Raw genomic sequence first — 26,631 nt, forward strand, 5'->3', positions numbered from 1 at the left:
TAGGTCTGTTTGTAAACGGGGCTTCTCTAACAGTCATGTATTTCCTCCAGAAACATCTCTTAATGCACAGTAGAGCGCCATTTTTTTTTTTTCAAAATCGCCTTGATAAACAGCAAATCGCCTGGCAACCTTCCAATCGCCAATATATGATTTAATCGGTGATCGTCCCAGCCCTAGAGCTGACCAATAGTCGACAGCACAGGTTTTGTTTGATTTTGGTTTGTTGTTTTAACAACTGCCAATTAGAACACGTGTTGTTTTTTTAACAACTGCCAATCGTAGCACAGGGATTTTACAAGATCAGAGGGGTATACTACAAAGCAAGCTAAACACAGCCAGGCTTTCTTTGCATGATCTGGATCGACAAAGCCTAAAACGTCAATCAGAGATAACGGGTATCACGATGGTGGTTATCAACTTGCTTTGTTAATCCAGGCTCTCATTTTAAGGATTTGTGCGCGCTCACATAAAAGTGGCAATTGTTGCATCATTTGACTCTTCTTCCACATTAAATGAAGCGATCGCAAGCCACTTAAGTCAAAATGATCAAGTTGTTATAATTATGAGCTGTGGAAAATATACAAAAATACATTACGGCAAAAAGCAACATTATTGCTGCAAATAAAGCAGGAAAAGAAGAATGCTGTCAGAAAATTACTGATCGACTAAATGCGGTCTTAATGCTGCTGTTTATTCTAACATGAAAACTGCACATTAAACAATAAAACTCCATACAGCAGATTTAAACATGAGGAAGTCTGTCTGACACTGTCATAAACAACCTTGTTAGGACAATAATTAGTTAAAGAACAGCGCGTTTTACAGACGATTTAATCTGAAACTCTGAACATAAGCTGCTCCCGACCAGGTTATGAGTTTAGCATAAGTTACCATGGTTATCTAGCCAGGTTAAAAGAGAGCCACCTTCGTGACACTGAAAATCCTGGCTTTAGACTCAACATAGCTCGTTAACTCATTAATCTCGCTTCATAGTACACCCCTCAGATAAAAGAAGAGGGGGATTTTACAACAGCATAGCAAAACACAGGGAATTTTCTATGAGCACAAGGGTTGTTTTTGTTTTTTTGTTAACCCTTTTGCTAACCCTAACCCTTGTTACAACAGTCAGACCCTTTACAGCTGCCAACCACGAGACAGGTGGGTTTTACATCAGCCAATGATGATAGCCAATCACAGCACAAGAACAAATAAAAGAACATTTTTTTCTTTTTTTTTCTTTTTTTTTTTTTTTTACAACAGCCAATCACATCATAAGTGATTTTTAACAGTCAATCCGAACACTGGATTTTCTTTACATGAGTAAATAAGAGAATAGACAGATTTTACAGGCAGGGCTGTCACGGTAACCGCAAAAATGAATTACCGCGATACTAAGAAGCAGAGGTGGTGAAAAAAATTTATTATTAATTAATCACAATTATGTTATTAATTTTCAAAAATCTATTATTTTTTGCATTGTTTTATTTTGAAAAAATGTTATCCCGCGGTCAACAGAAGTTGAACGTCATGCGAGCGCGCCCACTTCCAATTGGCAAGTGCGTACAGCGGCCAGAGCGAGTGAGCCATACAAGCAGGTGTGTAAAATGGACGAGAAACAACCAGCAACGAGCAACCAACTAGGGGTGCAACGGATCGCCATCTACGGTTCGGCACGCATGTGATCCGCAGACCACATGTGAGCATCATAGTTTTACTGTCACTGTTACTTTTGTATAAGATATAATACCCAAAATCTCAGTGCAGAGCTGCAGTGAAAAGACAGGACAGATGCTGCTGTGTGCAGCGCATCTCTGTGAAGAGCGACTGATTTAAATGCTGTCACATCGCCTTGAGTGAAATCCAGACCATAACTTTTTTTCACTGATGTAACTATGCTATCACCAAAGAAACGGATCATAAAACTGTGATGTTCATTGAAACTTTGGTGATATCAGCTGTCTTAACTTCTACACAGCTCCCCTCTACTCACTGGTGATGACTGATTGATCATGACTTCTAACCAATCAGATGTGCTGTGCTGTAGGCGGGACACTGAACCAGACTATAGAGCGTAGTTGTGTATTATAATGTACAGTGTATAATGATCTAATATATGTATAGTATATACATAGTACAGCACTGTATACGTTTGAAGTTTTTAACATAATTTCCATTATCATTACTATTGTCATTATTATTACATTACACAACTATGGTGATAATTACAGACAGACAAAGATCAAAGACAAGTGCATTTTTAAAATAATTTAACCCTAATCCCACCACATTTTTCTTTTTTGCTGATCTGAACAATTATAAGCCTTCCTTTAGTACAACTTGATCACAACACAATGTGCTGTGTTCATTTCTGTGTTCTACAGTATATAAGCTAGTAAAGCTACAATATGTTTTGCCAAGTTAAAACAAATAATTCTGAAGTTATACCTACACTACACAGGAAGTGCTTTGAGTTGTTACTCAATAAAAGAATTAGGTAATTCAGCAACTGACTGTTTTTTTAAATTGTGCAATAACTTTGTAGTGTATTTTTGGGTTACTGTTGTCAAATGGAAAATCAATAATCGCTAATCGAGAATCGTTAATAATCAAATACTTTACTTTTATACTTAAATAATCGAAAATCGGTGGGTAATCAAATCGGGACCCACCGCACTGCATGGTGAGCCACCATCACCACCGCACATGAGCTGACCTCACCACACCTTACGTTGAACAGGAGACAATGGCAGTTGCGCTTGTACCGAAACCAAATGTTACTTCACCCCTTTGGGAGCATTTCAGCTTTCAGCCAAATGAAAAGGGGGAACCAGCTAATTTAGATGAGGCCGTTTCTAAAATCTGTGGCAAAAAGATCAAAGTAAAACGAGGAAACACTTTATTTTAAGGTCTCACCTAGCAAGTTACCATCCAACTATGGAGGCGAGGCTGCCTCCTCCCACACCAAGTCGCATAGCAGCTCATGTCAGTGCCAGCCAACAGCTTGGAGTCTCCTTGAGTTGCCAAGTACAGCATTGAAAGTGACAGGCATAAACGCCTAACAGATGCTGTTACACGGTACCTGGTCGAGGAGATGGTGCCGTTTACTATGGTGGAGAAACCGGCATTCAAGCCGCTGCTTCAAAAATTTGACAAGTGGACTATTTCACTGCCACCACTGACATGTGGTCAAGCATATATATGACTCCTTACATGAGTTTAACTGTACATTACCTGACCACAGACTGGACTCTAAAATCATGCTACCTCAAAACAGTGTTTATGCCCCAGAATCACACATCCGACAACATCGCAGAGGCTCGCCGCAGGGCATTTGATGAGTGGCCCCTGGATGAGAAGCAGCTGGCGTGCATCACGCAGGGCTCCAGACTGCGACTAAATGGTCGCATTTTGCGACTAACATTTGCGACAGTGCGAGTAAATTTTTCATCTACTCTTGCATGACAAACTTCTGCTCCACACTTCAGCCCAGTAGTTGACAGTGATGCACAAATGAGCTAGTTTGCATTGCTATCGTTTCATTACATTCATTACAATGCATTTCTCCTCTCCTCCGTGACGGGCGGGTCTCCCCCCTCGCTCCTCTCTCACACACCCATACACCGGTCTGCAGTTTATATTTATTTCAAATGGCACAGGATATCTCCTTATCTATGTTTTCACTATAGATCAAGTAGATCAGTATTTCAGTTCAATAAGAACTGTCATTTTATTCCTTTTAATGCATTTTCATATGATCTGGCTGGATTACTCTTCCAATTCATTGTAAGGAGAGAGAGAAAGAAAGCGATCAGAATGATGGGTGAGCTACAATGACTTTTAACAGGAGAGAGAACGCGCTGCAATGCACTGTTCATACATAAACTTATCTGTGCTGTGAAGGTAATCTGAAGACATCAAGTCAGGCAGCAATATTCAGCTCTACCTCCTGTATTATCTACATTTTATAGACATTCTAGTTTTGATGAAAAAGGCATTTGCATGTATAAAATAAGACAATGATAAGCTTTCCTCAGTACACCGGTCATCATTTCTGCCGAACAACCGCCATAGTGTGATGTGCATGTGCAAGGGGAACATATCTGGTGTGACGAATTATGGCCCACTGTGATTGGTCCAGACCTCACATGTGATACTAGCTGAATAAATGTTGTCTTTTTGTCAGATGGAAACTTTTTTGTCTTAAGGGTGTATTAAAATCCTGATTTTAATAATTAAAAATAAAAGTTAAGAAAATATATGTTCTCCCAGTCATTTAAGGTGGGCCATTGTATAAGTGGGTGGGCCCAGGCCTGTTAGGCCCACCCATAAAGCCGTGCCTGATGGAGGGATGGATAGATGCATAAATAAATAAATGAATACAAACAGTGTTCCGTTGCTAAAATAAAAAAATATGAACACAAATCAGTGTTAACTGTTTATTCAGGTCCAAGTGCTCTGTAATCATGGTAATGGGGTCCTTTGGCGAGAGGGTTCTGCAAGGACCCCAATGACGGACCACGCTCATTCCAGCCCAGTCTTGCTGGGATTATTTATATGTAGGCCTATTTTAAATCATTACATAGGCCCAATAGGTTTACTAAAAATCTGAATACTGTGAATATGAATAATCTTTTAAAATGTTGCCCACAATTCATTCATTCAATGAAACATCGATGCAGCCTAAAATTGCTCATACAACCAGTTGCTGGCTTTCTGAGATGGTTAAAAAAATATTTTTCGTTTAGAAAAAATTACACTGAAATGAAAAATAATTTAAAATACAGCCTATTCATTTAAAGAATTACTAAGTAGGTGTAGCCAGGCTAATTTCACTTCCATAATTAAACGGCCATCACTCTGTCCATGCAGGACTGTCCTACAAGATGGAACTCTAAACAGAAAATGGTGGACCGAGTCTTGGAGCAAACTCCAGCTATAAAAAGAGTTCTGGATGATCGGTGGCATCAGCATCCCATGCCTAGCTGGCAGGACATTGCGGTTTTGGAGTCGGTGAACACGGCATTAAAGCCAGCGGCTGAATTTACGCATCTGCTGTCTGGCGAGACCTATGTCACAGTCTCATCCATTAAACCCATCCTGAAACTCCTCACTGAAGATGTTTTAAAACCATCGGACGAGGACACCACTCTGACCGCGGACATCAAGCAGAAGATGTGCAGTGTTCTCGAGGAAAAGTACAGACCAGCTGCCCTACAAAAAACTTTGGCAAAGGCCTGCTTGCTGGACCCTACATGTTAGGGCAACAATTTTGATGATGACACAGAGGAGACAAAGTACGCGCTGATTGAGGAAATACTAGACGTGGAGGACGGAGGGAGCGGTGTCAGTGCGTCAGCTGCTGCACAACAGGAGTCCTCGGCGCAAACAGCGGTGCCACCAGTGGCTAAAAAGAAAACCCTTAGAGACCTGCTGAAGCCATGGACAACCACCTCTGCAACCATACCCAAGAGAGTTTGAGCCGACACTGAACTCACATGCTACCTCCAGGAGGACCCCATCGACTCCAATGCAGACCCACTCGCATGGTGGAGTGACAACCAGGGTAGATATCCTCTCCTCTCTAAAGTCGCCTGCAAGTACATGTGCATTTGCGCAACAAGTGCACCATCGGAGGAGTTTTCAGTGCAGCTGGAAATATTGTTACCCCTCTCCAATCCTCTCTGAAACCACATAAGGTGAATATGCTGGTTTTCCTCATGCGCAACAAGGACATGACCCAGGTATAAATCATCATTCTTTATAGGCTCAAGGAGAATTTTTTATTATTTTTTTTAATTGTCTAGTGCCTCGTACATCTCACATTACGGAATGTAATTTTAAGATTCTTTTATGTGAGAATGTAGAAGTTAAAACTTAAAATCTGTGGCCAATTCATCAGGATAGCGCATAGTTTAAAATTTGCTCCTAAGATGTGTCGTCCTGCTAATGAGATGGCCAGCATACCTCGCCAGCTAGCAAGATGACTGGGCGGTTACCCCGCTAAAAAGGGTTGTGTTTTTTCTATATTGTTTGTGTAACATTTGTGTGCAAAATTATTGGGGTTTTTTTTTATATGAAAATTTAGTTGTTATCTACTCGCCCTCATGCCAACTGAAGATCAGGTTTAGTTTTTTAGTCCACAAAACACTGCTGACTTTCAAAGGAAAACAGCATTATAGAATCCTCCAAACAATGGAAGTGAATCATGGCTAGTTTTCAAACATGGAAAAACAAGAGAAAAAAAAAGACTACATATTGCTCGTCTGGTGTAATCCAAGTCTCCTAAAGACCCAGCACACAAGGTTGACTAAAAGAATGTTATTTACACCATGTTTTAGCCTGAATCTTCACTCTAGATCCTTAGGTTTGAGCCTCGATCACATGCACACTGTCTTAACTAGGTGTGTTTGTTGTGACGGTGTGCAAGGGGACCTGGATTACACCAGTATGGAGGAATTTTATGTTTTTTCTCTCCCCAGTTGTTTTTAATGTTTGAAAACTGGTCACCATTCATTTACATTGTTTGGGAGATTCAGCAACTCTGTTTTCATGTCAAACTCCAGCAGTGTTTTGCAGACTAACAAAATATGCCTGACCCTCAATTGACTTAAATTTGAGTAGATAATAACTAAATTTTCATTTCTGGATGGACTATCCTTTTACATAGTGCAGGGCTGTACGCTTACTTTTTTAGGTGGTAGCACTGGTGCTAGCAAGTTAAAAATTTTAGTAGCACAAAGAAAAATTCAGTAGCACACACAGTTGGACAGTTAGTTAACGTGTTTATTGGCTAAATTCGATACTGATCAGAAATTCTAACAATGTTAACCCCCTGGCTTCGTCTTAATTTCCATCCTAATTGGTTGTTAAGGACAAAAATGTCCACCTCCATAAAAACTACATTAAAAAAGTACAGATTCATATTTTTTCTACTTTTTTCTGCATAAATCTCTCAAACAACTTCAGTCCTGCCCCCGAAACTAAATATTCAATCATTTTGAGAAGTTTAACCCTTTAAATGCCTGTTTCATTACTCAATATCACTGTTATTATTTATGAAAAAAAGCAAAGAAATTTAGATATTTTCCATACAACAAATGTTGGGTGGCTGGGGCATTTTTTTTTTATCAGTCTTGGATATGTCAAGGATTAACCAAAATGTTGACTTTAATGCTATATTACTTTTTGTGTAGCATCAGATTTAGACGTTAAGGACAATTAACTCCCATTCAAACCACATTTTTTTATCTCAAAGTTGCTGATAATAATCATGCATTCTGTAATGTTAGGGTTTCATCTTTGAGAAAAATAGTAAAATTAGTCATTTTTACTGTTCAACACTAAAATCTGCCATTTACTCACCATAGGCCTATGCATACAAATCTTGTTATTTCTTAGTGATAAAATACTGCACTAACACTATTTCCACTATTTTTCCCACGTTTCCACTGAAATTATTTTTAAATCAGCAGCAGATCTTTCAATTCTTATTTATTTTACGTACTTGAACATTCAAATTGAACACTCAAAACTGAACAATATGTTACAAAAAAACTTGACTTGAGGCGAGGAGAGCATCTCTACAGGCGATGTGTCGCTTTGTAATACTGTGTTTATAAACGTTGTCACGTTTAAAGATTGTACTCCCTGTGATGTATGGCATATTCCCTGCCATCAGTTCACCTGCCGCCACACAATATTTACAAAAAGGCGCTTTTTTGGTTTGTTTACCCGGAAATGTAGTTCTTTTGTATTCGGATTGAGAAGGACGGTACACACTTAGAACTACAACTCCCGTGAAGCATTGCTACAACAACTGACGTATAGGACAAGAGACAGCCTATAGCAGGGGTGTCAAACTCAAACACAGAAAGGGCCAAAATTTAAAACACAGTCTAAGTAGCGGGCCAAACAGGATTAACATTTATTAAACTAAAACTGACTATGTTTTATTCAGAAATATGAATTTGAACAGCCAGACTGCAACAACTTTTTCCTCAATGAAATAAATAATATTTAAAATATTTTTTTTCTTCAACAATAACAAAAGAAAACGAGAATATTTCAGCTCAGAATATTTCAGCCCACATATCCAGGTGGGGGTTACATTTGAAAATGCTTGCTTTTTGTCTGCACACAAGATATCGCACATTTTAATCATGCAAACCCTCAATGGCACTGCATTTGGCATAAAAATATGCTCATATAATAATATTACAAACCCATCAGCCCATCAGGTACAGATGAACATATTGACCTGCTCAATTTAACATTAAGGCCAGAACGCACTGAGAACTTCAACAGAAAAGTCATCTGTAGCTTCTTATGGTGCACTGCAGGCTTCAGATTTAAAATGTAACACCACAGAACCAGCAGTATTTTAGGAAAAGGTTAAACTGCACACTGACACACACTGAGGAGATGAAGAGGAGAGACAGAGTCTGGACTCTTCATCATGACTTACAATAACGCAGCAATTAAGTATTTAAAAGTACACAAATCAGACTTGGAGTAAAAAAAAAATCGCGCACCACGTAAGTGTACATTAATATTATGATTCATGATCATAAAAAGTTTTTTATATCAAGTCGACACATCTGTCCATATTGACTCTCTCTCTCTCTCTCTCTCTCTCTCTCTCTCTCTCTCTCTCTCTCTGCTGTGGGTCAGTCTTATTTTTATTTTTACCTGGTTTCAGGTGGAGCTGCAGTTCATCTCCCTCCTCATATACTTGTGTTTCTTTGCACTGAGTCAGTTGCCTAAACAGACAAACCTGTTTACATTGTCGTTTGACAGAAGCTCGCGTCTTCGCGACTGCAAGCTGATTTATTTCTCGAGTTGCGCGGCAGCTGACGCAGTGCATTGTGGGACTTGTAGTATGAGTGGTGGGAGTGCTATTTACCGACGGGCCATTCATAACAGACACGTGAAATTATCTCGCGGGCCGTATGTGGCCTATAGCCTTGTTTTCCCTACTATTTTTTTTTAGACATGATACCAGCGCAACTCCTTCGCACTTGTGCGAGTGGACACGTATTTCTCTTCGTACAGAATGATTTTTAGTAGCAAAAGCGACGAAAATCATCGCACTGTACAGCCCTGTAGTGCTTTTAGCTGTGGGCTGTATAGTGTATATGGGAGAAAAATAGTCAACATGTTGTGCTTTTAACCAGCTCACTCATTTGAGACCATAAATAAGCACGAAAGCATATACTCTTCAATATTGTTGAAAAGTGTAAAAAGTGTGGAAAATTGTACTTTTCAAGTTCATTTTCAGTAATTAAGAGAAGCTATATTAGCCAACACCTTACAGTGTTAGTGGTAACACTTGTAGAGTTACAAGTTACTATGTGAGAGAATTAATACCAACACTGCATACATGCAATGCAAGAAGTGTTGAATTTTAACTCAAAAAGTGTCAATAATTACACTAAATTAGTGTTAAGGTACCAACTCTCCAAAAACAATAAAATTAACTATCTGTGGTGTGGACCCATATAGACATTTCAAAAGTGTTCAAAATCAATTCCAACAGTGTTAATCTGAGTATACAGATTTTGCGGTGTAGCTGGCAGCATATTACTGTTCACACAGTGGCAGTTAAAAACTCATTTCCTGTTCTGACTTAAGAATAATAACAATCTGTGCTGACCATGTCTCCCCAAACATCATCCAGACTCATTTAGGTCTCTTCTTTTGTTTTTTCCTCACTGCTAAGCAGTACTACAGCAAACTGTTGCACCAAGTCAGCCTCTGTTTTGTTTACATCTGCCTACCCATGACTTCACAAGAGCTTGTGCTTCCTCTGGTACATAAACTTAATAAGACTAAGGCTAAGAGTGACCCAGAGCACTTTTGGAGAAAATGTAAAAGTTATTTCATAGCTAGTGTTTTATTATGACTGTATGAAGGAATGTACAATTTAATTTTCCATTAAAGAAAAGTTACAAAAACATGTCTATATACTGTCAATTACACGTCTTACAAAGACAGAAAAGCAGAATTTGCCAAGGTCGACTGTAAAGGGGACCTATTATACTCATTTTCGGGCCTTTGTATTTGATTTCTGGACTCCTATAGAGCAGCTACACACGATCGCCCGCACAGAAAGCTTTGTAGATCTTCAGGACGCAGTGCCTCTCACTGCATCTCTTCCTTGTATTTTCTGCATCCCGCGAAAACGGTCTGTGTAATTTACTCCACCCCCCGGCCATCCTCCATGTATGCCTCCCGCCGAGCCCACTCCGCTGTGATTGGTCACACTCCCGAGGACTTCCGAAGGGCTGACAAGCGCTGCTGAGCTCAGCTACCAGCTAACCCAGCTTCGTATTGGCCCGTGTTGACAAAACAGTCCCCTGTGAAGTGCCATAGACAGACAAACACGGAGGTATTTTTCCATTGCTGGCCGGGAAAAAGCAACTCTATCCACTTCTGCCTGGTGCTCGCCTCTTTAGGAAAGCTAAACAAAGTTAACTTTCCCTCACACCCGAACAATCATTTTTGGAAGCCATTGCTCAATGTACTAACACAGGGAGCTGTACTATGAAGGAAGCTCAACACAGCCAGGCTTTCTTTGCATGACAAAGCCTAAAACTGCAATCAGAGATAACGGGTATCATGATGGTGGTTATCAACTCACTTTGTTAATCCAGGCTTTCGTCTTCAGACTTTGTGCGCGTTCATATAAAAGGGGCATTTGTTGCATCATTTGACTCTTCTTCCACATGAAATTAAGCGATCGCGAGCCTTACTTAAGTCAAATCATCAAGTTGTTATAATTATGAGCTGTGGAAAATATACAAAATACATTACGGCAAAAAGCAACATTGTTGCTGCAACGAAAGCAGGAAAAGAAGAATGCCGTCATATACATATACATACATACATATATATATATATACACATATATATATATATATATATATATATATATATATATATATATATATATGTGTATATATATATATATATATATGTATATTTCTAGTGGAGCCCCAGTAGAAAGTGTTTGCTGGCCAAAATGATGTCTAAATTGAATCCATATTTTAATACTTGAGGACACTATCATATTAGTATAACAAGAAATAGAAGAATACAAGGGTGAGTGCAGGAAGGCTTTCAATGATACCGGGTGAACAGAATTTGACTCCAAAATCAACCATGACGGAGGGCCCTCAGTATCCCCATATTTGACCCAATTGTTCAAATTTCTTATGTTTGTTGCCCAATAATAGTACAGGAAGTTTGGTAACACCATTCCGCCCAGAGCTTTTGTCGACGTAACCTTGGAGACTTCTTATTCCAAACAAAACCGAGAATAAGACTGTCCACTTTATGGAAAAATGAAAGAGGAAGAAATATCGGAATACAGTGGAATAACTATAAAAAGTGCGGGAAAACTGCATTGATTCTGGCAGCTACAGAAAGATTTTGTAGGGAGCACCGCTCAAAATCCTGTTTAATTTGTGTGAGCAGCAAGAACTTATATATATGCAACATTCTATATACTGTCTATTTGTCTGAGCCAGGAAAATATAACTCATAGCACATAAATTAAGCACAGAGTTGTTGTCCGTTTATGAAATCAAAATTGAAAACAGGTCATTTTTACATCTTAAATACTTGAAAGATTACATTCTAATTAAAGAATAGATGAATCTGAAATAATTTATATGAAAATTCTTACTACTAGTCCAACACGCATAAATCAGTATAAACCAGCATAAGCGAGTATTTTGTTTGGATATGATGTAAATATCTTTAATACATGTGTTTGTAATCTCCAAACATTAACTCTGTGTTTACCTTCATAGTTCAAAAAATAATATTTTGTCTCTTATAATGTGTCCTGAAAACTGAGGAAACCCAGCCCTTTGCCTTTATATTTATCAAAGTTCATAGATTGCTTAAGTAGGATGTAATCTATAAAATTATTTTGGATTTAAAGATGAGCAATTTCACATTTTGGCTTATTATTTATAGGATATATTCCCTACTATGGTATCAAGGGGCAACACTCATGTCTTCATATATGTTATGCCTGAGTTTGATTCTCCTGGCTCTTATTTTGATATAACTTATTTAACTTCCGGGTCAACTGTCTGCCTTTCTGCTGTTTTCAAGTCAACAAGTAAGAAATAAAATTACACCAAAACTGATCCCTTTTTTTTTTATGTCTGCTGGCAAAAAAAGACAATTAGCTCTCTTTACCCATTTTTGTTTTCTGGTTCAAAGCACTAACTTGAGGGTATACTCCCTCTTGTGGCAAAAACAGGCAATAACTCAGGGTTTCATCTGTACAATGTGTGAGTATACCTATGAATTGCTGGCTAAAAATTACACATTTATTTTTCAGAGAGGAAACTGATGCCCAGTGACTGTTTAGCTCTCTACTGTTTATCTCTGTTACATCTGAACATAAAACAATAAGTCCCGGAGATAGTTTTTTTTTTGGCCCTAAAGAACAAAGATAAAAAGTCAGTGCTCACCTTGAATCCATGACACTAAAACCTAAAGATCAAGCCAGAAATCTTGGTGTCATTCTGGACTCAGACCTAAATTTCAACAGTCACATAAAGACAATTACTAAATCAGCCTACTACCACCTTAAAAACATAGCAAGAATTAAAGGACTTCTGTCTGGGGAAGATACAGAAAAACTTGTTCATGCTTTCATTTTCAGCAGGCTGGACTATTGTAACGGTGTCTTCACAGGTCTGAGTAAAAAATCAATCAGACAACTGCAGCTCGTCCAGAACGCTGCTGCCAGAATCCTCACCAACACCAAGAGAGTGGAGCACATTACACCAGTGCTTAAATCACTGCACTGGCTTCCCGTGTGTCAAAGGATAGATTTTAAAATTTTGTTACTTGTCTACAAAGCACTAAATGGTCTCTGGCCTAAATATATCTCTGATTTGCTTATAAGTTATGAAGCACCAAGACCCTTCAGATCATCTGGAACAGGTTTACTCAGTGTTCCCAGGATTAGAACCAAACAAGGTGAAGCAGCCTTTAGTTTCTGTGCTCCCCACCTGTGGAACAAACTTCCAGAACACCTGAGGTCAGTTGAAACTGTCGGCTTATTTAAATCAGGTCTTAAAACATTTTCTGTTTACTGCAGCCTACCAGTGAAGTGGATACGTTACATATTTTTAGGATAATCTGTAGCTATTGTTTTTATATTTGTCTACTGCCGCTTTTGTTTTATGTTTGCTTCTTTCTTTATATGCATTTCTGTAATGTTTTAAACTATTTATTGTCCTGCTTTCAGCTTTTGTTTTTAATTATCTCAAATGCAATTTTAATGTTCTTTTATTGTTTCTATTTTAATGCATTTTCAAGTTCTGTAAGCACCTTGAATTGCCTTGTGTATGAATGGTGCTATATAAATAAAATTGCCTTGCCTTGCCTGAGTAAATGGGACAACACAACCTTCAAATACTATTTCTGTATTTGCTTTTAACTAATATCTTGCCTTTAACTTATAATATTTGTGCCTTTAGTGATGCTTTCCCTCATTGCCTAACTGACACAAACCATATATATATTATATATATTGATATATTGTTTATTTAATGTAATTTCATTGTAGTTGAAGGCAAACACAGAATTAATGTTTGAAGGTTGCAATGTCCAGTTTGCTAAAACATACATGTATTGTTTTCCATTGTGATATGACTGACAGGAAGACTTGACACAGAAGTTAAAGAAACTTAATGAAAATAATATATATATATATAAATATAATAAATATTCATTGGATATTGTTTAAAGGCAAATACAAAATTAATATTTGAAGGTTGTAATGTCCTAAAGCAGTAGTTCCCCCAAAAATGAAAATTCACTGAGTGAAGATCTCCAGTTCACAAAACATTCCCGGGATTTCTGTGGAAAACAGTGTTGCAGCCAAATCCAGTACAATTGAAGTGAACAGTGACCAATTTCAAAATGTTAGAAGAATACACACAAAAAACCCCACAAAATGTCTCATATTGCTCATGTGGTGTAATCCAAGTGTCCGTAAGTCGCGACATTAAAATTTGACCCAAAAAGACGCCATTTACACCATGTTTTTAGCCTAAATGTCAACTGTAGCCTCTTAGATTGTAGCTGCTTGCACAGAGATAACTGAACAGTCATTGGACACCAGTTTCCTCCTTGAAAAATAAATTTGTAATTTTTAACCAGTAATTCATAGGTATACTCACACAATGTACAGATGAAACCCCAAATTGTTGCCTATTTCTGCCACAAGAGGGAGTATACCCTCAAGTTAGTGCTTTTAAGCCAACAAAGAAAAATTGGTAAAGGGAGCTAATTGTCTATTTTTACTGGCAGAAATAAAAACGAGAGAAATCCAAATAATTATTGTAAATTATACTGGTGTTATCTTATTTCTCAGTTGTTGACTTGAAAACCATTGAAAGGCAGACACCTGACCTGGAAGTTAAATTAGCTCTATCAAAATAAGAGCCAGGAGAATTGAGCTTATGAAGAGAAGAGTGTTGCCCCTCAATACTACAGGAGGGAATATATGCTTCAAAGTGTGCCCTTTTTGGGTTTTAGCTTTAAACCTATGGAGCTATATTGGGGCCAAATGTTTTGAACTTGAAAAATAAAATTTTAAACTGTTTTGATCTTGAATTTTGAAAAATACATCAGTGTATTCAAAATAAAAATAAGTGTTCAAAAAGTGTTTTCAGGTTAAATATAATTATGATTCACTCTGGTAATTATTTTGAATAAATTATTTTCATTTTTCACTTTCATATATTTAGATATTTGAGATCCTATTTCTTTCAGTTACAAATTTTATCTTTTCAAATTCAAATCTTATTTTTTATAGTTTCAAATCTTTTTTTCACTTTCGGATCTTTCTGTTTCAGTTTCAGATCTTTTCTTTTCAGTTTCAGAATTTGGTATGTACTCCTTACAGCAGTGGTTCCCAACCTTGGGTCAGGACCTCAAAATGGGTTTGACAGATACTTAAATAAATAATTGCTAAATTTAAATTAAAATAATCTTTATAATGTTAAAAACACAACCTCAGCCACCCAATTAAATATGGTGGGTTAAGAGAGAGCATTATAATATATGTTTTAACCAGATACAGCCTATATTTGATCACAAGCCAAAGAAGCCTGGGAACCACTGCTGTAAGGAGTACAATTCACAGACACTAGCTGACAGCATCAGGCCTAGGGGTGTGTATCTCACTGACTGAGACGATTCGATACGTATCTCGATACATGTTCAACAATACAATATATTTTATAAATCTTTAAGCGGCCAACGATTCGGTTCGATATGATTCAATTCTGATACGATACGATACGATACAATACGATACGACGCAATACAAGACAATGCAATGTGTCAGTCTTTACATTTTGATTCAATTAATGCTATGTTTGTAGAGTGCTGTTAGTTGCCAAAAAATCCTGATAGTTTTACTAAATATAGTAACAGTAGAGACAGAGAGGGAGACTTTACAGTGATGTTTATATCTTATTATGAGTCTCATGTGTAAATGAGATAAATGAGAAACTTTAGAACTGTTTAAAATATCAGTATTTTGCAGTAAGATGATCTGCTGCTCTGTTTCCTTTTGAAGAGTGGTGTGGTTTTGATTAGTGTGGAGGAACAGTGATGCTCTGTGTTACCTGTTCTCACAGTGACATGACGTCTCTGTTGGTCAGACTCGTGGCTCTGTGCTTTTTCACTCACAACAACAAGCGCTCCCTCCTCCCTCTCCTGTGTCTCCTCTTCATTTGCTCATAACAGACGGTGCTGAAAACTGACAGAATTGACATTGTACCGCGTCGCATCACCAAACTTTCATAAGACTCAAGTGTAGAATAAGTTTGGGTTTTATAAGAAAGATGAGAAATGCTGCTGCAAATCATTTATGCAAAACGTGAAAGTAACTGTATATTAAAAAATAAAGGACATAGTATTCATTGGATTTTAGTCAAAAGCAAATACAGAATTAATATTTTAAGGTTGTAATATCCCGTTAACTCAAAAACTTATTGCTTTACTCCCTGAAAAATCAATAATTAATTTTCTACCAGTAATTCATAGGTATACTCAGACATTGCACTCATGAAACCCTGAGTTATTGCCAATCCATGCCACAAGAGGGAGTATGCCTTTAAGTGAGTGTTTTTTTTTGTTTTGTTTTGTTTTTTTTGTGGTTTAAACCAAAAAAGAAAAATGGGTAAAGAGAGTAGTTTTTATTTTTTGCTGGCAGAAATAAAAACAAGACAGTTTTGTAAGTTTAGATTGATGAATATGGAATTTACACGGTAGTAATATTAGATTAATAAAAAAAAGGATCTTTTTCTCTATACTCAACACTTCCTAATATAGTATTCCTCTCCTCAAGAGCAAAACCTCATCTTGTCTACTATATAGTCATACCAGAAAGATGTGAGTTTTGGACAAGACCAGAAAAGATGGCCTAGAGTACCATCACCTGACTTATGCTTATCACAAGTAGAAGAGACAGAATGAATGACTTTAAACTGAATAAGTTGAAGTCTAACATTGATAGAACATGCTTTAATCCTGCCCAGCCCTTTTGCCCATAACTTGTTTGAAATCTCTACACCAGTGTCCTTAATCCATGCCTCATTAATGTGGAGAGAGGAGGTTGCCGATGAGAAAAGACCTACAAATTGTGAAAAATCGTTTCAGTACCGTTGGAACTGAAAACAGCCACTAACAAAAACTCCTGTAAAAATATATCAGATAAATATTTTTTCAACTTTTTTTGCATAAATATGTTAATTAACCTCAGTTCTGGTCAAAACTACTAAATATTTAAATATTATTAGAATTTTAATATTTTAAATGCCAATTTTATAAGCGGTGTCACCGACACCAACAAAATGAAACAGAAAACCAACCATGCACCCTCAATATGCATTTGGTTTTCTGAGTTTTGTTTTTTCAGGGAAAATGAAAACTAGTATTACTGAAGCATTTAGAATTTTTTTCATACTTGCTTTATGACCAGCATTTCATTCATAGGCCTATAGTGGTTAAATGGTGTCATGAGGTGGTCAACATTAAAAATGACTAATTTGACCTCTTTCCTACAGACCAGAATGCATCTTTTTATACTGTAATGGCTGTGCGATCAAAAAATATGGTTATAATGGAAGTCGATGGGGAAATTTCAGACACCAACAGTATGAAAGGGAGAAAAAGTTCAAATCTGATGGTGCACAAAAACTAATAATGCATCAAAGTCAATGTTGTACTTATCTTATGTACATTATGCATGATGCTGCACAAATAGTTTTATTACTTTGTGAAAGCATTAAAACTTACAATAACACACAACATTTTTCACTTTTATTTCATTTATTATTTTGCAGGAAAAGATTAAAAATAACGTAATAAGATCAATTAGAATTAAACAGCTCTGACTCACTTAAAACTGGTTTACAGCTAATTCCTGTTCTGCATCACATAAAAGACAAAATCATATAACAAAACAGAACAAACAAAAGATCCAGTACCACAGAAATTACTACGTACTTTGTTGTATCAATCCAAAGATTTCATGAGATGATCACAAAGTAACAATGGGTTTGTCCTTTGCCAGTGGTTATTTGTCTGTGTTTTTTGAATGTTTTTTTTTATTATTATTCCAGAGGAATTATAAAATTGCTTGTCCTATATTATGTTTTTGGCATGCAGTATTTTGTGTCACCATGTTTTTCACTTTAACACTCAGTGTGTATACTTGTGTTACAGGACTTTGCTGCTGGGTGTAAAATACAGAGTGGCAAGTGCATTATCACTATTAAGGTAATCTGCTTCCATGTGGTATAGCGTAATAGGAGTATAACTATAAAAGTATTGGTTCTTTCTTTGTCAGACCTGGCTATTGGCAACGTATGCTCAGGCCTGGAATGATGTCATTTTTAGGAGAAATCACTTTGGCCTATGATGAATTCACATTTATTTTGGCTTTCTGGACAAACTGTAGGGCACAAAAGTGCACAAACAATAGGTGATAATTACACTGTATGAAGAAAGGAAACAGAAACAGTTTTAGCTGATAATTAGCCAGATGAGCTACTGTAAGTAATCAATACAAACACACATCATTAGACTGTAAACCATTAATCAAACCACTAAATAAATGCAGTCAATCAGACAACGTAAAAGCTCATTTTATATTTCACTATTATAAAAATATCAGGTTTTTATTGTGTTGTGTACTTTCAGTAGTGAGTGACAGGTAAACACACACAAAGGACAACCATTTATTGCATACTGCAGTTAGAAACTGACAATAATTAGCTGATAATTAACCTGATCAGCCACAAAGTAATTGATACACAAATTATTAAACCATTAACCAACCAAAATGATTAGACCAACTGTATGATTAAAATTGTATAGATTGCAGTGTCCATGTCCAATTCCATTCTATTTAAAGTCTGACCTTTGCTAATTCAAATTTTCTTTCTTTGTAAGACCTGTAATCAGCAGTATACAAAAAACATTTTTGGAAAATTAAATTGTACATTCATAATAAATCACTGGCAATGAAAACTTTTACATTTTCTCCAAAAGTGCTCCAGGTCACTCTTAGCCTCAGTCTCAGTCTTAAGTTAACCGCCAAAACCTCCCTTAGTCCCAATAAATTTGAGCTGGGGTTCAGTTTGTTAGTCACCTCAGTTTGAATTGTCTTTTTCCTTATACAGTCCTTTAAGTTTGGGAAACTCAGTTTTTTTCCTTTACCTTTCAACCAGTTCAGGTTGAGGAGGAAATTAAAATAGAAACAGAAGATCAGAGCTCTGATAAAATAACAAACTAAATAAAATAAAACCAATGTTCATCTACCCGGGTAGTGTGGTTTTCTTTTCCTTTTTAGCACACCACGTCTGGTCTGAAGTTCAGAAAATCTTCAAATCATTCATCTCCCTATCACCAGTGAGATCCGACACAGGGGGAAACGTACACAAAGCCCTGAATCTCCCTGTGATGGAGAAAGCAGAGGCTGGTGGACATCTCATCTTGATCTGCAGACCATGGACTATGGAGGACATTAAACAGACATTAAACCCACCTCCCATCACCATCAGATTGAGGTGTAAAGGTTGTCACTGAACTGACTGTGTTTTGACATTTCACAAATGGTGAAACAGACATATGTAACATGGGACTCAGGCAAATTAAGCCTGATAAAAGGACACACTGTGCATGCTGAAGACTCCTCAAAGAGAGAGAGAGAAAAAGAGAGAAAGATCTAAACATGGCAGCATTGACTATGTTCCAAGGATGTTCTGTGGAGGTCTGCGTACAGCTGATCCAGATGTTTGTTTCCATTGTGGCAAAAGAGGACATTGAGCCAAAAACTACCCAAAGACTGATCCAACTCAAAAGATGATTGACTCGGGGCGGCAGCTCAGGAGGGGAGGAATCAGCATCTTTAACTTTGACCTCACTGACGCACAATGAGAGACAACCTACACATCAGACTGGTGATCACACACACACACACACACACACACACACACACACACACACACAGATAAATGATGTGATAGCTCAATTAGAAGAGAAGGAGGAAACAGCAAATACACAAACAATAGGCATGCACTAAATATTTAGCTGATGCAAACATGCCAACTCACACACATCCCTTGTACATGGCAAAGATGTAACATTCCTTGTTGATTCTAATACAACACACTCAACACACTGTTATTTAATCCGACACTTTTCCAACATCTCCAAAGGTCAGCAGAAGATACAGGAAATTTATAAGGGCATCAGGTGACACACATCTGGAGAAATACACAACTCTATTATCATGTACTGATAATGTCACAGGCGAATTTAAACATTTGTTTTTGCATTTGAAATGTTGTTGTTGTTGATATACTGTGTATTTTGGGTATTTGTCTTATTTTCACACCAGAAGGGATTATTGTTACTCAAACAAGTGAACTGGGTCTCTCTGACAATTACATATTTGTGACATATAGCCCTGACACATTGCCTTATGTGTATGAATGGAAGCTCTGCACATCAGCTGTGACTCCTGTAACTACTGCTATCGCTGACAACGCACACACACTCACACACAACACAGAGACAGATTACATGAAATCACATGACTTATACTGCACTGCACACACACAAAGGAAAGGATGCAGAGTTTGAAAAGTGATGGTTCAGAGAAGGTTGCCTGAGAGAAAAGCTAACGTTTAGTTGAATGTTTTGGAACAAACAAGAAAATGTGTCAGTGCAGAATCATGGAAACCAACATCTGACCCTAATGTTCAATATAATCCTGTTTTGAAGGTTTATCGACAAAAATTTACCTGTGTTGTCCACACATTCAGATCTGTTCAACCGATACCAGACACACAACACACATTTGCCTATTTGTGTAAAACATGTGACGTCACGCCGGCCTTTCAGAAGATCCCTAAAACTCTGTGGGCCCAAGGCAAACATGATATTGGTCTAATCAGAGGCATGCAACCAATTGTGATCACACCAAAATCTAATTAAAAGCCCTGTCAACCATAATATCCACGCTGACGGTATTACACCAGTCTTTATCACTTGATTAAAGGCAGGTATAATCATTCCCACAAAACAAAACAAAAAATCAGGTATGAAATTCAAAACAAAGTTTTGAAAGGTCACAAAGCTAGCTTGTCAAAACTGCAGTTTGTCCAACAAGAAGTGACATTTTTGGGTCATGTGATGACATGTGAGGGCAAATGGCTCTCCCAAAAAAGAGCAAAAGCATTTTAAAACATTTTCAAACCCAATCATAAAGAAACAAGTTATGCCTTTTGTGTTCTTGTTGCAGGCCCTTCATTCCCAATTATGCTGTCCTCGAGGCACCCCTGAGTGCAATCGCACCTGGATGAGGCCTAGAAGCACATAGTAAAGTGACATGGACTGCTGATGCAGGATAAACATTTGTTGACTTAAAACTTGTCCTTCGGAAGACTCTGACTAAGGTGACTGTAGATTGTCTGGCCAAGTGTTTGTTCTGTTTGTCCCTTGCGAGCTACCGTACTTGTAGTTCTGTTTTACAGTCAGCCAATCAGAATGCTTGTTATACTAGCAGTTCGGGAGTCAGGAAGACGCGGTTTTGTTCATGGTGTCCACCTGGTTAGCTATGTGGCAGCTAACAATAAATCCTGCAGTTCTGTCATACGCCGGAGTGGTTAATGACTCTCTCACACACATACAGAAGAACTAATTTCTACATGGTGTCAGAATACGCCACAAACTCCTCGCCTGTGAGTACTCAGCCTCGCCGGTCAACCTGTTGCAGTTTTTTTTCCTGGACTGTACTGGCGCCTATTGAGAGACACGCTAGCCGACATAATGGCAGATGGATTTCGCAGACCCGACCCCGTTGTTTTTGATGAAAATGTCGCTGAGAATTGGCGAATTTTTGAGCGGGAATACGATATTTTTATCGCCGCAGCACACTCCGACAAGCCTGCAAAGACGAGAGCCTACATTCTCCTCAACCTTGCTGGGCCAGAAGCCATTGAACGGGAGCGCTCGTTTGTCTATGCAGCTGAGGTGCGCGGACCTGGGGCAGACGGAGCTATAATCACCCCAGCTGAGTCGAGGGAGGATCCGGACTGCCTGAAGAAGAAGTTTAGCGAAATCTGTAATCCACAAAACAACAAAACAATGGAAAGACACAAGTTTCATTCAAGAAACCAGAAACAAGGTGAGAGCATTGAGTCATTCATCAGTGATTTGAGAATCAGAGCTAAAAGTTGCCACTTTGGAGACTTGACTGACGAGCTTATCTGTGACCGCATAGTGTGTGGCATTACCAATGACTCTTTAAGAAAATCTCTGTTGAGAGATAGTGAGTTAACACTCGCCAAAGCAATTTCAATCTGCCGTATCCATGAGATGACAGAGGAAAGTAGCAAAACGCTAGCCACACAAGCTACCAATATTGATGTAGTAAAGCCAGTTCCAAGCAGAAAGCACCAGTCAAAACCCCAAACATTCTCCCAAACCATTACAAAGTGCAGTAAATGTGGAAACAGCCACGCAGCTAAGTGGGAGAAGTGTCCAGCATATGGACAACAATGCCATAACTGCAAAAAGCTAAATCACTACAAAAAATGCTGCAGATCTAAACCACAAAGCCAAAGTAGTTCACACCGAAAAAATTACAGACAGTCTGTGCATGAAGTGACTGTGGATCAGCCTATAACAGGTGAAGATGAAACATTTTATGTGGATGGTATTGAGGCCGACAGTTGTGTTGACTGTGTCAAGTCCCAAACCAATGAGCAGGATGAAGGATTTGTAACAATCCACATAAACGGCAAGCCCACTGAAATGAAAGTCGACACTGGAGCAAAATGCAACGTGATGTCACAAGAGACTTTCAAACGAGTGACTAATGGTGAGCAACTCACAAAGCCAAAGAAAGCCACAAACCTTGTTGCTTACGGTGGCACCAGGATTGACACCAAAGGCACAGTTACACTACCCTGTTTTTTAAAGGAGCAATACCACCAGTTATCCTTCTTCATAGTGGACAGAGAAGTGCAACCACTACTAGGATTTCGTGCTTGTGTAAACATGGGAATCATCAAAACAAGTCCCGACGTCCATCAGGTCACAATGGAGAGTGACACAAACTTCAGCACACGGATTCTCACACAATACAGCGACCTGTTCGATGATGAGCTTGGCCAACTCCCAATTACGTACTCCATGACAGTGGATCCCAGCGTAGAGCCTGTGGTACGGCCAGCTCACCGCATCCCAGTTGCGATGCAAGATAAAGTCAAAGCTGAACTTGAACGAATGCAGACAATAGGTGTCATAACACCAGTCGCTGAGCCCACAGACTGGGTTTCTTCCATGGTGGCTGCACATAAGAAAGACAAGCCAGAAATAAGACTGTGTATTAACCCGAAAGACCTCAACAAGGCATTGAAAAGACCCCACCATCCTATGCGCAGTGTTGAGGAGGTAGCAGCACAGATGTCAGGGGCAACAGTGTTTTCCGTAATGGATGCAAAAAACTCATTCTGGCAGATACGTCTAGATGAGAAATCCTCCATGTTGACAACATTCAGCACTCCATTTGGGCTTTACAGATTCCTACGGATGCCTTTCGGCATCAACTCCGCCAGTGAGGTGTTTCAGCGCTCAATGGAACAGCTGTTTGCCGGCTATCCATGCTCAGTCATTGTTGATGACATCATTGTTGGGGGCCGTGGAGCAGCCGAACATGATGCCAATTTAAAGAGAGTGCTTGAGCGGGTGAGAGAAGTCAACCTCAAATTAAATCCAGACAAGTGCAAATTTCGCCTGGACCAAGTAAGCTATGTGGGCCACATCTTCACAAGCCAAGGCCTAAAAGCTGATCCTGCTAAGACTACAGCGATCACTGAAATGCCAGCCCCCACAGATGTTACTTCACTACAGCGTTTCCTCGGCATGGTGAACTATCTTGGCAAGTATATTCCGAACTTCAGTGACATCGCAGCACCACTGAGGAAACTAACACATAAAGAGACTGCATGGTGCTGGTTTCAGCAACATCAGGAGGCATTCGACTGCCTCAAGTCATGCCTGGCAAGCCCACCTGTGTTGGCATACTACAATGTCAAGGAGCCAGTCACACTCACCTGCGACGCATCATGCTATGGACTAGGAGCTGCATGCGTGCAGAATGGCAGACCTGTAGCATTCGCATCACGCACCCTCACAGACACAGAGACGCGATATGCCCAAATAGAGAAGGAGCTTCTGGCTGTCGTGTTTGCCTGCACAAAGTTCAAAGACTACGTATATGGAAAGCCCACAGTCGTGGAAACTGACCACCAGCCTCTGGTAACTATCCTGAAAAAACCCATTCACACCGCCCCTGCCCGTCTCCAGAGGATGTTGCTTCGCCTGCAAAGCTATGACATCAGTTTAGTGTACAAAAGAGGCAAACACATGTACCTGGCGGACACTCTGTCAAGAGCTCCGAACACACAAATCTCACAAAGCCCTGCTGAAAACGACGCTTTTGAAGTCATGTCGGTGAGTTATATCTCCACTGCTCGCCTAGAAGAACTAAGAAAGCACACAGCAGTAGATGAAGTACTGCAAACCCTCAGCACAGTTATTCAAAAAGGTTGGCCCACCAGAGAAAATCAGCTCCAGCCTGCTGTTAGGCCCTTCTTTCCTTACAGAGATGAGCTGACAATAGAGGATGGGATTGTTATGAAAGGTCATAAAACAGTCATCCCTCATTCTCTACACCAAGAATACATTAACATTGTTCACAAAGGCCACCCAGGTGTTGAAGCAACCAAGCGCAGAGCTAGAAGCATCATTTTCTGGCCAACAATGTCACACGACATCACAGAAGTGTTGCTGTCATGCGCAGTATGCAACAGCACCAAGTGTCATCAGCAAAAAGAACCTCTCCATCTCCACCCAGTCCCAGACCTTCCATGGTCCACAGTGGCCACAGACATTTTTGAGTGGCGTGGCAAACACTACCAAGTACTAGTGGATTCATACTCTGGATGGTTCGAAATTGACCTTCTCCATGACCTAACATCATCAGCTGTGATCTCCAAATTAAAGAGACACTTCTCAGTTCATGGCACCCCACACACCCTCATCTCTGACAATGCTAGGCAATATAGTAGCCAGCATTTCAAAAATTTTGCCAAGCAATGGGACTTTGTCCATACTACCAGCAGCCCTGAATTCCCCCAATCGAATGGTCTTGCAGAGAGAGCGGTCTGCAGTGCCAAGCAGCTAATGGAAAAATCACACAGGGATGGGACAGATGTCTTCCTAAATCTCCTAAATGTCAGAAACATTCCCCGTGATCTAACATTGGGCTCCCCTGCTGAACGTTTGATGTCACGACAAACGCGCGCTGCCATCCCAGTAAGTACCAAACTACTGGAACCAGCCCCACGGGATGCTCAACAAATCAGTGCCCAGCTCCTCCATAAAAGACTCACTTTAAAACACCACTACGACAAGTCCAGTCGCCCCCTACAACCTCTAGCAGAGGGACAAATGGTACGCCTGCAGACTCCCACAGGCTATGACCAGCTTGGATCTGTGAAGGAGACAAGCAAAGAGCCACGCTCCTACATCATCCAGTCAAATGGGAGAACGCTCAGAAGGAATCGACGCCACATCTTGCCTGTTTCAGAGCCACGACCACAACAGCCCCATGTGGAACACCCAGACCCCCATGATACTAGCCCCTCCACTATGACTAGTGTTCCCCTTTCTCCACAAACACCCCAGCCGAATGCCATGCAATCACCACAGACATCCCCTCTACGGCCAATGTCCACGGCTCACCCTCTCACTGAAGACGGCACCACACAGTACATCACACGTTCAGGTCGCATCTGCCGACCGAATCCAAGATATATGCAATGAAAAAAAAAAAAAAAAGACGAAGGGAGAGAGATTATGGACTGTTTAAAAAAAAAAAAAACTGTTTATAACATGGTTTATGTTTAAAATGTGATGTTTACTTGATATGTGCACTGTGTTCTAAATTTATGCACTTATACCTTTATTCAATGTCAGGTTTAAGTCTTACGAAGAACATAACTACTTGGTTGTTTTATGACCTTAGAGAAACAATATGCTAACAAGGAATGTTCTTAAAATTGTTTTTCATTCAGTGTTATTTTTCTTGTATGGGAAGTGCAAGCTAGAGGGAAAGGATGTAGATCGTCTGGCCAAGTGTTTGTTCTGTTTGTCCCTTGCGAGCTACCGTACTTGTAGTTCTGTTTTACAGTCAGCCAATCAGAATGCTTGTTATACTAGCAGTTTGGGAGTCAGGAAGACGCGGTTTTGTTCATGGTGTCCACCTGGTTAGCTATGTGGCAGCTAACAATAAATCCTGCAGTTCTGTCATACGCCGGAGTGGTTAATGACTCTCTCACACACATACAGAAGAACTAATTTCTACAGTGACTGTAAACTAACTCTGCTCATTCCACATGTTTCATTGATTTTGCTTTAGCAGAAAACATCTTTCAGCAGCAAGATTGCTCCTTTATAACACTGTTCTATTTGAAATCCCTGATATCACTGTGAATAGATACAATGTCCATAAGCCTGCAACTCTTTTCCCCACAGAAGGTGATGGAGGAGAACACAACTATGTTGTTAAAATAACTGAAGATTGTTCCCCAAGACCAGATTTGCAAGAAACACCATTGCAAAATCCAGATTATGAACTGTTTGTTGATGGCTCAGTATCACGCAACCCTGACACAGGAAAAAATAAATCAAGTTGGTTTTGCTGTGGTAACCAGGGGTAGAAGTAACTAATTACAAATACTCAAATTACTGCAATTAAGTAGTTTTTTGGGGGGGTAATTGTAATTTTATGAGTAGATTTTCAAGTCTGTACTTTTACATGTACTTAAGTGTTCATTTCACCATGTAATCTACTTAGTTACTTTCAAAATCACAGTTGAGTACTGAGTACAATTTGAATTAATATCCAAAGCTTTCATCTGCATTTTTGAGGCCAATCAGGTGATCTGATCACGGACGAGCCAGTGAAAAGACATGCAATTGAAAAACAAAACAGAATGCTGTGGCAGC

At 39.1% G+C, this 26,631-nt stretch overlaps 1 pseudogene; it reads left to right on the forward strand.

The window, feature by feature from the left end:
- Nucleotides 1-2,934: 2,934 nt before the first annotated feature.
- Nucleotides 2,935-5,685, forward strand: LOC146303955 (E3 SUMO-protein ligase ZBED1-like; annotated as a pseudogene).
- Nucleotides 5,686-26,631: the final 20,946 nt, after the last annotated feature.

Source organism: Lutjanus erythropterus, unplaced genomic scaffold (assembly GCF_056507025.1).
Source record: "Lutjanus erythropterus isolate fLutEry1 unplaced genomic scaffold, fLutEry1.hap2 Scaffold_192, whole genome shotgun sequence".
NCBI classification, from domain to species: domain Eukaryota; kingdom Metazoa; phylum Chordata; class Actinopteri; order Lutjaniformes; family Lutjanidae; genus Lutjanus; species Lutjanus erythropterus.